This window comes from Hibiscus syriacus, unplaced genomic scaffold (assembly GCF_006381635.1).
Source record: "Hibiscus syriacus cultivar Baekdansim isolate YM2019G1 unplaced genomic scaffold, ASM638163v2 tig00110986_pilon, whole genome shotgun sequence".
Taxonomy (NCBI): domain Eukaryota; kingdom Viridiplantae; phylum Streptophyta; class Magnoliopsida; order Malvales; family Malvaceae; genus Hibiscus; species Hibiscus syriacus.
This window is the reverse complement of record NW_024062940.1, coordinates 113,143-128,205: the sequence shown is the minus strand read 5'-3', so window position 1 is coordinate 128,205 and position 15,063 is coordinate 113,143. Positions and strand designations below refer to the sequence as shown.

Sequence of the window (15,063 nt, the reverse complement as noted above, 5' to 3'; positions counted from 1 at the left end):
ATTTAAGTTTTAATTTTGCAATTAAAGACAACGATAAATTAATTGGTACCGAAAGGGCGGTTCAAGGGTGCTAATCCTTCCTTGACCGTAACCGACTCCCGAGCCCGACATATTTCTGGTAAAACGCAGATCAGGTAAGATGGTGTCCGACCTACCTAAATTCGTTTTAAAAAGGTCGGTGGCAACTCCAATCCATTTTTTCTAAGTCGAAGCCCAATTCCGAGGGCCCAACAAAGACGGTTCTGACAATAATAAAAATAAATATATGTAATAACTAAGTTGTGTATTAAGTGAATCTTACTATACATATGAGTAAATTATGTATTTAGTACCTAAATTATAAATTTTCATATATTCTAGTATTTGAATTTTTATTTTTTTTAAAACCATACCTAAAATTTAGCTTTTATTTCATTTTAGTACCCTTGCTCAAAATTGAAAGTTTAAGTACTACACGGGCCAAAACTTATAAGTTAGGTACTAAATGTGTTAAGGTTTTGACTGTGGAATACTATAATGAAACAAAAACTAAACATTAGATATGATTTTGAGAAAATAAAAAATTTAAATACTAAAACGGATCAAAACTAATAGTTTAGGTACTAAATGCGTAGTTCACCCAATATATATTCTTAATCGACTCGTTACGATCTCTATAAAAAATATATCGCATTATTTAGTTTAAAATCTTGGATAAATTATATATTAAGTCACTCAACTATCACTTATGTTTTGTTTTGTCACCTGATTTATCTTTTAAAATTATCACAAAATTTTTTTTTAGTTCATTTTGATTATCCATCATTAAAAAATTAATAAAATTATTGATGTGATTTTTTTTAACTTTTTAATAATGACGTGACATTATCATGGTGGCACATCAATATCATTTACATTATTTTTTAACAATGAGTGATCAAAACTACTAAAGTGATATTTTATATTTTTTTAATAATAACATGACATTATATTATGGTGACACATTAACATTATTTTTTATTATTTTTTTAACAATAAATTACTAAAATAAAACTAAAATATAACGTGAGTGATGATTTTGAAAAAAAATAATTAAGAGACTAAAATAAAATTAAAATAATAATTAGATGACTAAATACAAAGTTTACCTTAAAATTTATACATGCAGTGAGCGTCACATATATAAGATATGTATCACATGGTTTTTAAATTGTGTGGGTGATCACCTTATCCTACCAAAAATAAAAGCTGTGGTGGTGGTTTAATCTCGGTTGGGGGGGGAGAGAGATGGATTTCTTAACGAGTTTCTTGCTATGTTTTTTGTTGACTGTCTTCTTCCTGGTTCGAGCTTTGAACTCATATAGAAATGGAAGTAAATTAAGTGAAAGCAAGCTCCCACCCGGTCCACGGCGGCTGCCAATCGTCGGCAATCTCTTGGATCTCGGGGATAACCCCCACAGATCATTGGCTAAGCTTGCTCAAATTCATGGCCCCGTTATGAGTCTCCAACTCGGCAGCTTATTCACCGTCGTCGTCTCATCGGAAACAACGCAAAAGAAGTACTACAAAACAGGACCTCGTGTTCTGTAACCGAACCGTTCCCGATGCTCTCCGAGCCTGCCAATCTATCGATTTCGGGCTGTCGTTTATACCCGTTTCGCCGCTTTGGAGAACTCTTCGCAAAGTCTGTGTTATCCATCTTTTCTCTAATCTGAAACTCGATGCTAACCGGTACCTGCGTCGGGAGAAGATTCATGAACTGATCGGCACTGTTCACAGAAGTTACCTTAAAGGTGAGGCCATTAACGTAGGCCAAGCTGCTTTTGATGCTTCGATTAACTTGCTGTCCAACACCATTTTTTCAATAGATTTGGTTGATCCGAATTCATCTTATGCTCAAGAATTCAAGAAAACAGTTTCGGATATGAATCACGAGGCGGGGGGTACCTAATTTGGCTGACTATTTCCCTTTGCTTAGAAAGCTTGACCCACAAGGTGTACGGCGCCGGATGACCGTTTATTTCGGGAAGCTGCTTGTTCTTTTCGGCGACATGTTCGATGAAAGATTGGAATCAAGAAATCCAAGGATTCTACTGCGTCAAATGATGTTTGGACACTCTTATCGACATCGTAGAAGACGGTCTCGAGGAGCTTAACAGAACTCAAGTCATACATTTGCTTTTAGTAAATTTCTTATCTTTAGATCGGATCATAGAACGTTTTTACTTAGATTCGTAATTTAACCATGTTCGGTGATAGGTCTTATTCGTCGGCGGAACCGACACAACATCAAACACAATAGAATGGGCGATGACGGAATTACTTCGAAACCCACGTGTTTTATTCACAGCCAAAAAAGAATTGGAGCAGCAATCGGAAAAGGAAATCCAATCGAAGATCCGACATAGATCGCCTTACCATATGCAAGCCATCATCAAAGAAGTCTTCGGATGTACCTCCCGCCCCATTGTTAGTCCCGCGCAGGGCCGGCTCTGATGCTGACATTTGCGGTTTCAAAGTTCCGAAGGGTTCACAATTGCTGGTTAACGTATGGGCCATCGGAAGGGATCCGAGCATTTGGAGAACCCGGATAGTTTCACGCCGGAGAGATTTTTGGGGTCTAGAATCAATTTCAAAGGTACGGATTTTGGGTTCATTCCGTTCGGCGCTGGACGACGAATATGTGGTTTACCTTTGGCAAACCGGATGTTGCATTTGATGTTGGGGTCTCTTATAAACTGCTTTGATTGGGAGCTTGAAGGTGAGATGTGCTGAACCTTTGCAAGCAATCCCAGTTCCTGCCTAAAAGTTCCTAGTTCGTAATGCATTTGGTAAGCTTCATCAATGTTATTTCAGTGTTCGTTGTTTCGTTTTATAACCAACAGTTATCCAATCTATTAATCTAACTTAGATCAGATATTACAAAAACGAGAAAGATCTTCTAATCTAATTTAAATTTGTGTTCTAACCGAAAGAAGTACGTCAAAAATTACACCATACGGGACCTAAGAAAAAAAGTAAACCATGGATCACCAAAGAGTAGTGTACATTAAAGTCTTTGATATATTAACTTAGGGGTTGTTTGTTTACTTCAGAATGATTAAGCGCTGAATGATTCAAATGCTGAATAATTCAGAGGTTCTGTATGAATTAACTCTGAATGTGACATGCTATTTGATAATGGCTCGAATCATTCATAATGTACTTCTGTGCTGAATCATTCATAATGACTTCTGTGCTGAATCATTCATAATGTACTTCTGTGTTGAATCATTCACACTGTTTTGCTGAATCAGTCAACACTGAATTATTCAGAGGTACGAAACAAACACGCTGAATGATGAACGATTCTATTAGAGGCAAATAAACAGGCCCTTATTAGCTAAAGTTGTAACTTAGTGAAATTTTGCAAATTTACCATTACCTAAAATACCACGATCTTATTATCTTTATTATTTACACTGTAAAAAGATAAAATGGGTTTATTAGGATATGGTAAATCATCACCTTTCAAGTGATTTGTGTTCGTCTTAGTTTAAGATTAACACAATTCTTTTAAATTGTATATATTAATAACAAAATAAATTAGAAGATATTATTCCGTTTAGAGATAAATCTCGAAAATTAAGAGAAGAATTATAAAAACAATGAGGAGAAAAACAGAAGCATAGAAAGGTACTATACGTAAAACAAAAGCATTGAAACCTCATGTTAGCATATATTTGACTTAATTATAATTCACTCATAAGTGGGTAATGATACATGTCATTACTTTATTAATTTAATAAAATATATAAACCTGTTGGGAAGTTGAGAGTTAGTTAGCAAGTTTGTTAATTAGTAGTTAGTTGGAAGTCAGTTAGTATGTTAACTGACGTATTATTGTATATAATGTAGTGTACTGAAATGGTTAATAGATAAGAGTTGAGGTATTATTTCCACACATGTTTTTTACATGGTATCAGAGGAAAGGTCTCGTGTGGCTCGACCTTTTCTGTTTTTTTTTTCTTTGCCTTTTTTTCCGCACCCTTCTTTCTTTGTTTCCATGGAATCGATTGATTTCACGCACCCTCTCTACCTTCATCCGTCGGATACGCTTGGGACTGTACTGGTCTCGCATCAGCTAACGGGAATTGAGAATTACAATCTCTGGAGCCGCTCGATTCGTATTGCATTGCTAGCGAAGAACAAGTCAGGGTTCATCGATGGTGACTGTGCTCGGGGTGATTTCACTGAACTATTGCAACCTCAGTGGGATCAGTGTAACGCAATCGTTCTTTCATAGATTTTGAACACGGTAAGTGCTGACCTCTCTGCGGGATTGGTGTTCGCTTCCACTGCAGCACTTGTTTGGAAAGATCTGAAGGAACGCTTCAGCAAGGTTGATGGGTCATGAATCTTCTTCTTACATTGATGAGTGTTCAGAATAGTTAATCTTTGCTCGTTATTTCTTCGATTTTGTGGAGTTATTGCTGTTGATTTGGTTGTGTTATGCCTATTTTCGTGTAGGTCCTTACTTTCCAGAATTTGCGATAAAACGGGCGAATTCTGTATTTTTTTTATTATTTGGTCACGGCTAGAGACATGGGCACGACTCTGGGCACGACACAGTCTGACGTGGCAGTTTCTAGAAGGTTCAGTCAGCGGCGGTTTCTAGAAGACTTCATCCGCACGCCTTCTAGAAGATTGACGAGTAGAGTTGCATTAGGAGACTAGTTTAAGTTTGAATTTAAATTTAAAAACAATTATCTTTTATATTATTTTATTATTTTCTTTGCTTATCCTTTAGGCTTTGAGAGGCTATAAATATCCACTTGGGGTAAGCCTAAAATCATCACTCAAATTACATTATTCTTTTCTCTCTAGTTTCATTAAAGTTTTATCTTTTTACTTTTCAAGTTTTTCCCTTTTTTCTTTTATTTTCAAGCTTTGTTTTCAAAATGCTAAGTATGACTTTTGTCATGTTTAGCTAAACTTTTCAAAAGCCGAGAGCTGTCGCGATGATTCAATTCCAACGGGAGAATTGAAACGCTCCCTTAATATATTCGGAATATCTCTCTCAATCTCTGCGCTTATTTTTCAAAATAAAACCGTTTTTCAAAATCAAAGATTGACTTTGGCAAGAGGTTGTTGCGATTAAATGTGTGGGAGGAATATTCGGTTTATAGAAAGCAATTTGACTTCCTGGGAACACACTTGGCGAGATAGTTTCGCCAAGAGGGAATTGAGATCGGAATTGACGGTTATAGAAGCAACAATCTGAGTCGGACGCTACGAACTTAAACGGTAATTGATCTATGACAATTGATGTCGTTAGAATCAATTATCGAAGCCGGAATCAAAGATTGCCTTGGGTGTTCGGTATACAAGATAGAGTCACGGGGATAGCCCTTGTAGACAAAGTAGCCGACGTGAATCCCGAAGAGAAAATCTTATTCGATGATCTAAAGGAAATTGAATCAAAGCGAAGCTTGAGGCGAATTTTACCATATTTATTCACAATCTTCATCATCCTATTTTTACTTTAATTGATTTAATTTATTTACTCGCTTTTACTATTTAAATTTCATATTACAAACCCCCTATTTTACTATTTTTCGCCTGATTAAAAATCATTCAAACATAAATTTATGATTTTCTAAGTCCCTGAGGATTCGACCCTTATTTCTCTATACTACGTATCTCCTTATATTATTGAGAAAAAAAGAATTTATTTTGACACCGAAACGACAGTTGTCAAATTGGAGCCGTTGCCGGGGACTTCGCCAAAGTTACTAATTTTTGTTTGCTTTTGATTTATGACCAGGACTAATCCGGGCACATTAGTGGAGTACGACCCGGAGATCGAAGCTAAAGCTAGGAGACTCCACGCACAGAAAATTCAGGAAAGAATGAGACAATAATCAAATCTAGAAGAATAATCAAATTCAGGTAATACAAATCTGATGGCCGAACTTACTATTCGGAGTTAGCCGCGGCACCTACTGAACAAATGCCTTTGAGCATTGATTTTCCCCTAGGCGAAACTACATACCAGTTGAAAACTGGCCTTATTCTTCTCCTCCCTACATTCCGCGGATTGCCAAACGAGGATCCACACAAATATCTCAAGGAATTCCACATAGTCCGCTCCAGCATGACGCCACAGGGAGTAACCGAGGACCAAATAAAACTTAGAGCTTTTCCTTTTTCCTTAGTTGATTCGGCTAAGGATTGGTTATTTTATCTTCCTCCTAATTCTGTTACTACATGGGCTCAAATGACTCATCTTTTTCTTGACAGGTTTTTCTCTGCGGTAAAAGTAAGTGAATTACGAAGGAGAATACTTGGAATCAAGCAGTTTGATGGAGAGTCACTCTACGACTATTGGGAGCGGTTTAAGAAGTTATGTTCTAGTTGCCCATAACATGGGTTAACTGAACAAACACTCCTTCAATACTTTTATGAAGGATTATCTCCCCTGGAAATGAAGATGATTGATGCAGCCAGTGGTGGAGCCTTGGTGAATATGACTCCTACTGAGGCTAGAGACTTAATATCGACGATGGCTGCAAATTCCCAACAATTTCGCACAAATAATGAACCTTCTCGAAGGGTTAATGAGATAAGTTCATATTCTTTAGAAAATAAAATCGATAAGCTAACTGAAGTCGTAAACTCTCTTGTTTCAGGAAAGATATGGCAAAACCGAGTATGTGGAATATATGTATTGCCTGATCATCCGACAGACGGTTGTCCACTGATTCAAGATGATGCAACATCTCAAGTCAATGCAGTCATGAATTTCCCGGGACCTCCCCAAAGAGCTTATAATCCCTACGGCAATACATACAACCCAGGATGGAGGGATCATCCGAATTTCAGCTATGCTCAGAACCCAAGACCAAATCAAAGCTATCAATTGAGACCACCTCCACCATAACAACAGCCGCAGAAGACATCACTAGAATCAATTGTCGAGAGGTTAGCGCTTTTGCATGAAAAGTTTCAGAATCGCACCGAAGCCCACTTACAAGAGTTAGACAAGCAGATGAGCCAACTGGCTCAAATCGTAAGTCGCATGGAATCACAAGGTAAGCTTTCGTCTCAAACTGAAGTAAACCCGAGGGAGAACGTCAGTTTCATCACTCTTCGGAGTGGTACAATAGTGGCGCCACCTATTCCATCAAACCAAGCAGTCCAAAAAGAGAAGAAGACTGCTGACACAAGATCCTAGAAAAGAATGATGAAGAACAAATGGACGATTCGACGCCATCTCCCTATGACGTGCCACCACCTTTTCCATCGAGGTTAGCAGGTTTTTCTCTGTGGCAAAAGTAAGTGAATTACGAAGGAGAATACTTGGAATCAAGCAGTTTGATGGAGAGTCACTCTACGACTACTGGGAGCGGTTTAAGAAGTTATGTTCTAGTTGCCCACAACATGGGTTAACTGAACAAACACTCCTTCAATACTTTTATGAAGGATTATCTCCCCTGGAAATGAAGATGATTGATGCGGCCAGGGGAGCCTTGGTGAATATGACTCCTACTGAGGCTAGAGACTTATATCGACGATGGCTGCAAATTCCCAATAATTTCGCACAAATAATGAACCTTCTCGAAGGGTTAATGAGATAAGTTCATATTCCTTAGAAAATAAAATCGATAAGCTAACTGAAGTCGTAAACTCTCTTGTTTCAGGAAAGATATGGCAAAACGAGTATGTGGAATATATGTATTGCTTGATCATCCGACAGACGATTGTCCCTGATTCAAGATGACACAACATCTCAAGTCAATGCAGTCAAGAATTTCTCGGACCTCCCCAAAGAGCTTATATCCCTACGGCAATACATACAACCCAGGATGGAGGGATCATCCGAATTTCAGCTATGCTCAGAACCCAAGACCAAAATCAAGCTATCAATTGAGACCACCTCCACCATAACAACAGCCGCAGAAGACATCACTAGAATCAATTGTCGAGAGGTTAGCGCTTTAGCATGAAAAGTTTTAGAATCGCACCGAAGCCCACTTACAAGAGTTAGACAAGCAATGAGCCAACTGGCTCAAACCGTAAGTCGCATGGAATCACAAGGTAAGCTTTCGTCTCAAACTAAGTAAACCCGAGGGAGAACGTCAGTTTCATCACTCTTCGGAGTGGTACAATAGTGGCGCCACCTATTCCATCAACCAAGCAGTCCAAAAAGAGAAGAAGACTGCTGACACAAGATCCCAGAAAAAGAATGATGAAGAACAAATGGACGATTCGACGCCATCTCCCTATGACGTGCCATCACCTTTTCCATCGAGGTTAGTCAAAAAGGATAAAAAGCCGAGAAAAATGAATATTAGACGTACTTCAGAAGGTGGAAGTTAACAAACCTCTCCTTTGAGGTTATCCAGAAAGTTCCAAGGTATTGCCGTTTTTTGAAGGATCTCTGTACGACTAAAAGGAAACTTACCGGGGTCGAGAAAGTGGATTTAGGTGCGAACATCTCAGCAGTTTTCCACGACGCTTCCACCGAAGTATAAGACCAAGGTATGTTTTTCAATACCTTGTAAAATTGGTGCGATTAAAATCAAGAAAGCTATGTGCGATCTAGGTGCCTCTATCAATGTAATGCCTCTCCGTCTATATTTAATTTCCACCAAGCCTGTGAAGGAGACGAGGTTGCAGTTCAGCTAGCCGACAAATCAATTATTATCCTGAAGGACTCATAGAAATGTTCTAGTAGAGGTAGAAAACTTAATTTTTTTGCTGATTTTTATGTGATTGATATGGAAAAATATCGTAGCAACATTGGTTCTGAAATCCTCTCGGCGTTCATTTCTAAGCACGACAAATGCAAAAATTGACGTTCGCAGCGGTATTCTTACTATAGAATTCGACGGTGAGATCATAAAGTTTGATGTTTATAAAGCAATGAGATATCCGGATAACGTGCATAATATTAATTTTGTTGGCATAATTAAACCTGTTAATGATGAATCTAACTTTGTTTGATTATTTATGCAAGGAATCGGATGATAAAAAGACGACATAAGGGAGTTAAAAATATTTCATTTGTTGATTCGAATTTGATCTTAACTCCTTTAAACACTAAAGAATCACTTTCCCTTTTGCAGGCACCAAAATTATGTCGAAACCATCGATGAATTGTTGAAGAATCAATTTTTGGTAAAAAGATGTTTTGACGAACATTCTTTTCGACAAGAATTTTAATTTGGAAAAAATCCGAAGAAATCTTTATGAGAATTTTTGAATTTCTCATAAAGAATTTCTTAGTTGGTAAAAGTGAATGAAGTGGAAGTGTCTGTCACGAAACCTGTAGTCTGAATCAGGTCGTCGAGCTAACGACGTTAAACAAAACACTTCATGGAGACAACCCATAGTTCAATTCCGTATATTTTTATTTTTATCTTTACTTTTTGTTCATTTATTTTTATTCATTCAAGCATGTTTAATTTAATTTTTTTTTATTTTTACAGGAATCGAATAATTTTATTCAAACTTAAATGACGAAGAATTGCAAAAATTTCAGTCGAATAGTGCTAATTTCGAAACCCTAGAGCAGTGGTAAAAAAAATGCAGAACAGTGGAACAGGAAAGACCCGTGCGGACTGTTTCATTAAACAGTGCACGTTAGTACAACCCTTTGAAGGTCAGCGCATGTTAGCAAAACTCATTTGAAAATTCTTTCCTCTTTTTGTTATCTTTCTGTCGCCCACCATTCCTCAATTCTTTCTCTTTCAATTTCCTTTACCATGGACCCCACCATCCCTATCTCTATCACCTTTTAATTTTTAAACTCCCCTTATCCACAAAAAAAAACCCCATTTACTTTCAATTCAGACACCCCACGGCAGAAACCAAACTTAAACCCATCAACTCGATAGGCATCCCAAATAAACACAAAACCTTCCCCCTTCTTCTCCTCACCGCCGACATCATCACTAACCCTACGCCTTTGGTAACGAGTTCCACGCCACCCGCTCCTCTCTACTCCATGACAGTGCGCACGCAAAATCGACATGAAATCCGAGGATACTCTAATTTTTTCTCTTGCACTTTAATTTTCGTTTTGAGGTAAACGCTTTAAGTAAGGGGGAATAGAGTGTAAGATGAATTTCCCTTTGATTATCTTTATGTTTCGATGCTAGTATGTGTTGGTTGGATTTGTCGAAAATTTCATTGATTGTCTTTGTCTTGTTGAAAATTTTGGAATGCTATGCTTGTTTGGGAACACATGATTATTTAAGTTAGGACGTTCTTGATAGAGAATAGTATGAATTGTGATAAGTTGGTGTTTTGTGATATTCCATGACTTTGTTGGTTGAAATGTGATTAGCTCAATGCATGAAACATTTGGTGAGATTTGAGCTTTAACGAGTATATTATTTTCGCTCTCTTTTGTTGGATTGAGTGTGTCGAATTTGGCATTGGTATTCTAGAACCTGCATGTTAATACTGTAGAGATACACATGAACATGATGCTTAAAGATGATTTGGGCACCTTAGGATTAACCATTTCGTTTCCCACTAAAAGCCTACATATGCATTTTCCCCTTAGCTAACAACTTTTGAGCTTATTCCCGTTTCTTTGTTTCACCATATTCATAAATCCAAGCCTTTTTATTTAACCCTCTTTTCTACCTTTTTCAGGGCAAGTGAATAATTTACGGTTGTATTCTCCATCGAAAAAAAATGTTGAATGAAATAAAGAAGAAGAAAAAACAGCAGTTCGAAAAAAAAGTTGTTTAAAGAAAAAGACAAAAAAAGACATGAAAGAAGAAAATGGAAAACAAAACAACAAAAGTGTGAAAAAAAAAAAAAAATGCATTTCTACAAGAAATTTGTTGTTTGAGTGTCTTTTTATATTGTGTGCTTAATGTTTGATGGAGTTGAGATTATTATTTGTTAGTTCCTTGCCTTGAATTTTAGCCTTTTCCCACATTTACCTAAGCCCCGTTACAACCAATAAAAGACCCTTTGATTATGCATTTTGTTTATTAGTAGTGGAAATTTGATTTACTTGCGGCTTATGGTAATACTATGTCAATTCTGACATTGAGAGTTTCTTTACCCCAAACACATCGAGTGATTTGAGTGAATCCCGGTAAGGTGTTGAGTTATGAGCATTGAGATTAATGAATGAATGGATATTACAATTGCACTTGACTTACTCCAATTGGTGATGTTCAATTGATTGATTTCTTGACTTAAATAGTTATTGTGGTATCTACCTTGCTTCCTTGAATGTGAAACTGACAAAAAACACGTTTAATGAAGTTTTTGACTGATTTGGTTAATCATACTTGAGGACAAGCATGAGATAAGTGAGGGGGAATTTGATGAGTGTTTAGAATAGTTAATCTTTGCTCGTTATTTCTTCGATTTTGTGGAGTTATTACTGTTGATTTGGTTGTGTTATGCCTATTTTCGTGCAGGTTCTTACTTTCTAGAATTTGTGACAAAACAGGCGAATTCTGCATTTTTTTATTATTTGGTCACGGCTGGAGACATGGGCACGACTCTGGGCACGACGCGTCTGACGTGGTAGTTTCTAGAAGGTCCAGTCAGCGGTGGTTTCTAGAAGACTTCATCCGCATGCCTTCTGGAAGATTGACGAGTAGAGTTGCATTAGGAGACTAGTTTAAGTTTGAATTTAAATTTAAAACAATTTCTTTTGTATTATTTTATTATTTTCTTTGCTTATCCTTTAGGCTTTGAGAGGCTATAAATACCCACTTGGGGTAAGCCTAAAATCATCACTAAAATTACATTATTCTTTTCTCTCTAGTTTTATTAAAGTTTTCTCTTTTTACTTTTCAAGTTTTTCCTTTTTTTCTTTTATTTTCAAGCTTTGTTTTCAAAATGCTAAGTATGACTTTTGTCATGCTTAACTAAACTTTTCAAAAGCCGAGAGTTGTCGCGATGATTCAATTCCAACGGGAGAATTGAAACGCTCCCTTAATATCTTCGGAATATCTCTCTCAATCTCTACGCTTATTTTTCAAAATCAAAACCGTTTTCAAAATCAAAGATTGACTTTGGTCAAGAGGTTGTTGCGATTAAATGTGTGGGAGGAAGATTCGGCTTATAGAAAGCAATTCGACTTCCTGGGAACACACTTGACGAGATAGTTTCGCCAAGAGGGAATTGAGATCGGAATTGACGGTTATAGAAGCAACAATCTGAGTCGGACGCTACGAACTTAAACGGTAATTGATCTACGACAATTTATGTCGTTAGAATCAATTATCGAAGCCAGAATCAAAGATTGTCTTGGGTGTTCGGTATACAAGATAGAGTCACGGGGATAGCCATTGTAGACAAAGTAACCGACGTGAATCCCGAAGAGAAAATCTTATTCGATGATATAAAGGAAATTGAATCAAAGCGAAGCTTAAGGCGATTTTTACCATATTTTTACCATTTAAATCTCATATTGCAAACCCCCCCATTTTACTATTTTTCGCCTGGTTAAAAACCATTCAAACATAAATTTGTGATTTTCTAAGTCCCTGAGGATTCGACCCTTATTTCTCTATACCACGTATCTCCTTATTTATTAATTGAGAAAAAGGAATTTATTTTGACACTGAAACGACAGTTGTCATACATCGAGAGATTGCTCTCTTTACTCAAGGCGATTCTCCATTTCCACCTATTATTCGTGGCTGAAATTGTTTGGCTAAGAGGTCTGTTATTAGAATTGGGTGTAAAGGATCTCCAACCAGTCAGACTTTAATGATAGCAAGGCGACACTGCAAATAGCGGCAAACCCAGTCTTTCATGAGAGGACAAAGCATATAGAAATAGACTGCCATTTCATCCGAGAAAAAATACAAGAATGAGTGATCAGCACAACTTATGTTCCAACAGTAAATCAATTAGCAGATGTTCTAACCAAAGCTTTGGGAGCTCGACAGCATGAGTATTTAATTTCCAAGTTGGGAGTCAAAGATGTCTTTGGACTACCAACTTGAGGGGGAGTGTTGGAAGTTGAGAGTTAGTTAGCAAGTTTGTTAATTAGTTAGCAGTTAGTTGGAAGTCAGTTAGTATGTTAACTGACGTATTAGAATTGTATAAATGTAGTGTACTAAAATGGTTAATTGATAAGAGTTGAGGTATTATTTCCAAACGTGTTTTTTACAAACCTTTTATATATAATAATAAATAAATGCCCACGAACCAAGCGATTTTAGTGGTAAAGAAATTGTTGTTACTCATTGAGATTTTGGGTTTGAACACCAAGAATACCGAGAATGTGAACGTTCAATGTCAAATGATAATTTAAAAAAATTATATAAAATTAAATGTAAATAAATTGTCACGACTAATTTAAATTGGATATTATAGAGGTAAAAGCGGCACTCTCAACCCAGTTTACTCCATTCGCAATCAAGATTCATCCCACTAGACCAACTATTTGTTGGTAAAATCTATGCTTCGTGGTCCAAAGTTGCCGAAGTATGGACTCTTCTCTTTCAATTCGATTCAGTGTAACATCTCTTTCTTTTTGTCTAACTGAAATGTTTCAAAATATTTCTGTTATTTGTAATTTCTTATCAGTTAAGGGGCTTAAGGCATAATATGCCCCTAGGTGGGTTTAAAACGTAAATCCTTCACATTTCTCTCATTTTCCTACTGAACACCCGATCGTGCCTTAGTCTCTCTCTCTCTCTCTCTCTGTTCAAAACAAAACGTAAGTATCGCTTTTGGCTTTAATTCATTTTGTTCGTCGATCCGTTGGCTGTGGGTTACACCTCCGATATCCCGTTTTTCATTTGTCGTGCCCGTTTGTCCAGTAGTCACCATTTTTCGTTTGCAACCGACGTTGGCATTATCGGGAGGAAATAGTTTCGGGTTTCGTTAAGTAACACATTTTCTAACGTTGTTTCCATAAATCGACTTGTTTCTTGTGCTTTGAATTAATTTTCTGGAAATTTTGGTGCGTTTTGAACCGACTGAACATGTCATCAACCCTTGGATCGAACCGATCATCCGACCGACCTGTTGATAATCTGACTCGTTGATTGGCTCAACCCGTTGACTAATCCAATCCGTTGACTTTAACGGTTGACTTTTGACCGTTGACCTTTTTATTGTTGACTTTGACCGTTACTTTAAAATGTGTTTTTGTTTAGTTATTTGGAATCCATGTTACATAATGTTATTATTTTAGCTTTCCATTCCATTGGACCTAGTACTTCTGACCGTGGGAAGCGTAAGGCTTAATTGGTATCGATTTTTTTTTATAGGTGTGTTCTCTTCGATACCCTTTTGATGTACTGTTATGAAATTTATGGTTGTTTGTTATGAAATTTATGAGCCAAAACATATGCGGTTTGTTTGCCATTTTATTATGGCCATCACGCAGAGTTGGGAAATTAGATAGGAATCTTGATCTGTTCTCTAGTATAAGTAGACCTGCATCTGATAGATAGCTTGAGATTGTGAATGTTTAGACTCTATATTATGGGTTGATTTTGATGCTCGTGATATAGTTTCTAAAATGTTTGGACTCTAGGCAATGCTGGCCAACCATCTGTAAAAGTGTCGCCTACATTTCCTTTCTAATGATTGATAGTAATTGAAGGTAAATTTCCATTGTATTCCAGATTTATTTGAAGTTGTAGATCGAAGAGCAAAGCTGGTTGCCAGTGAACTGTCAGAAGAGAAATCTGATTCTCAGCTACCAGGTTAGGATTCCAAATCAAGGGATTATTTGCATGCATAAATCAATGTGAAAATTGTGGTTTGGTGTCTTAGTACAAGCAATTTCTTGTCAATGGAGAGATTAAAGTTTTAAAACAATCTCATTATCTGTTTCTTACTCTCTGGCTACTCTCATTCTATCTCACTCTCATAGACACATGAAATTTGGATAAACACAAAAGAAGGTAATTAGAGAGCAAGTAAAGCAAGCAATCTAATAGTGGAAAAAAAGGTGCGCCAAGCAGGAAAGTGCAGTAATCAAAGCAGACAACAATGGCACACAATCTTACCTGATTACTCATCCCCCAATTGCCGTCGCCGAAACAACATCGCCTCAATAGTCTCCACCTAAGCGTCGCTCTGTCGGTTCGAGATTTG

The 15,063-nt window shown here is 37.0% G+C and overlaps 1 pseudogene; it reads left to right on the top strand.

Annotated features, from left to right (window-relative positions):
* Positions 1 to 1,204: 1,204 nt before the first annotated feature.
* LOC120148747 lies at positions 1,205 to 2,748 on the top strand (annotated as a pseudogene).
* Positions 2,749 to 15,063: the final 12,315 nt, after the last annotated feature.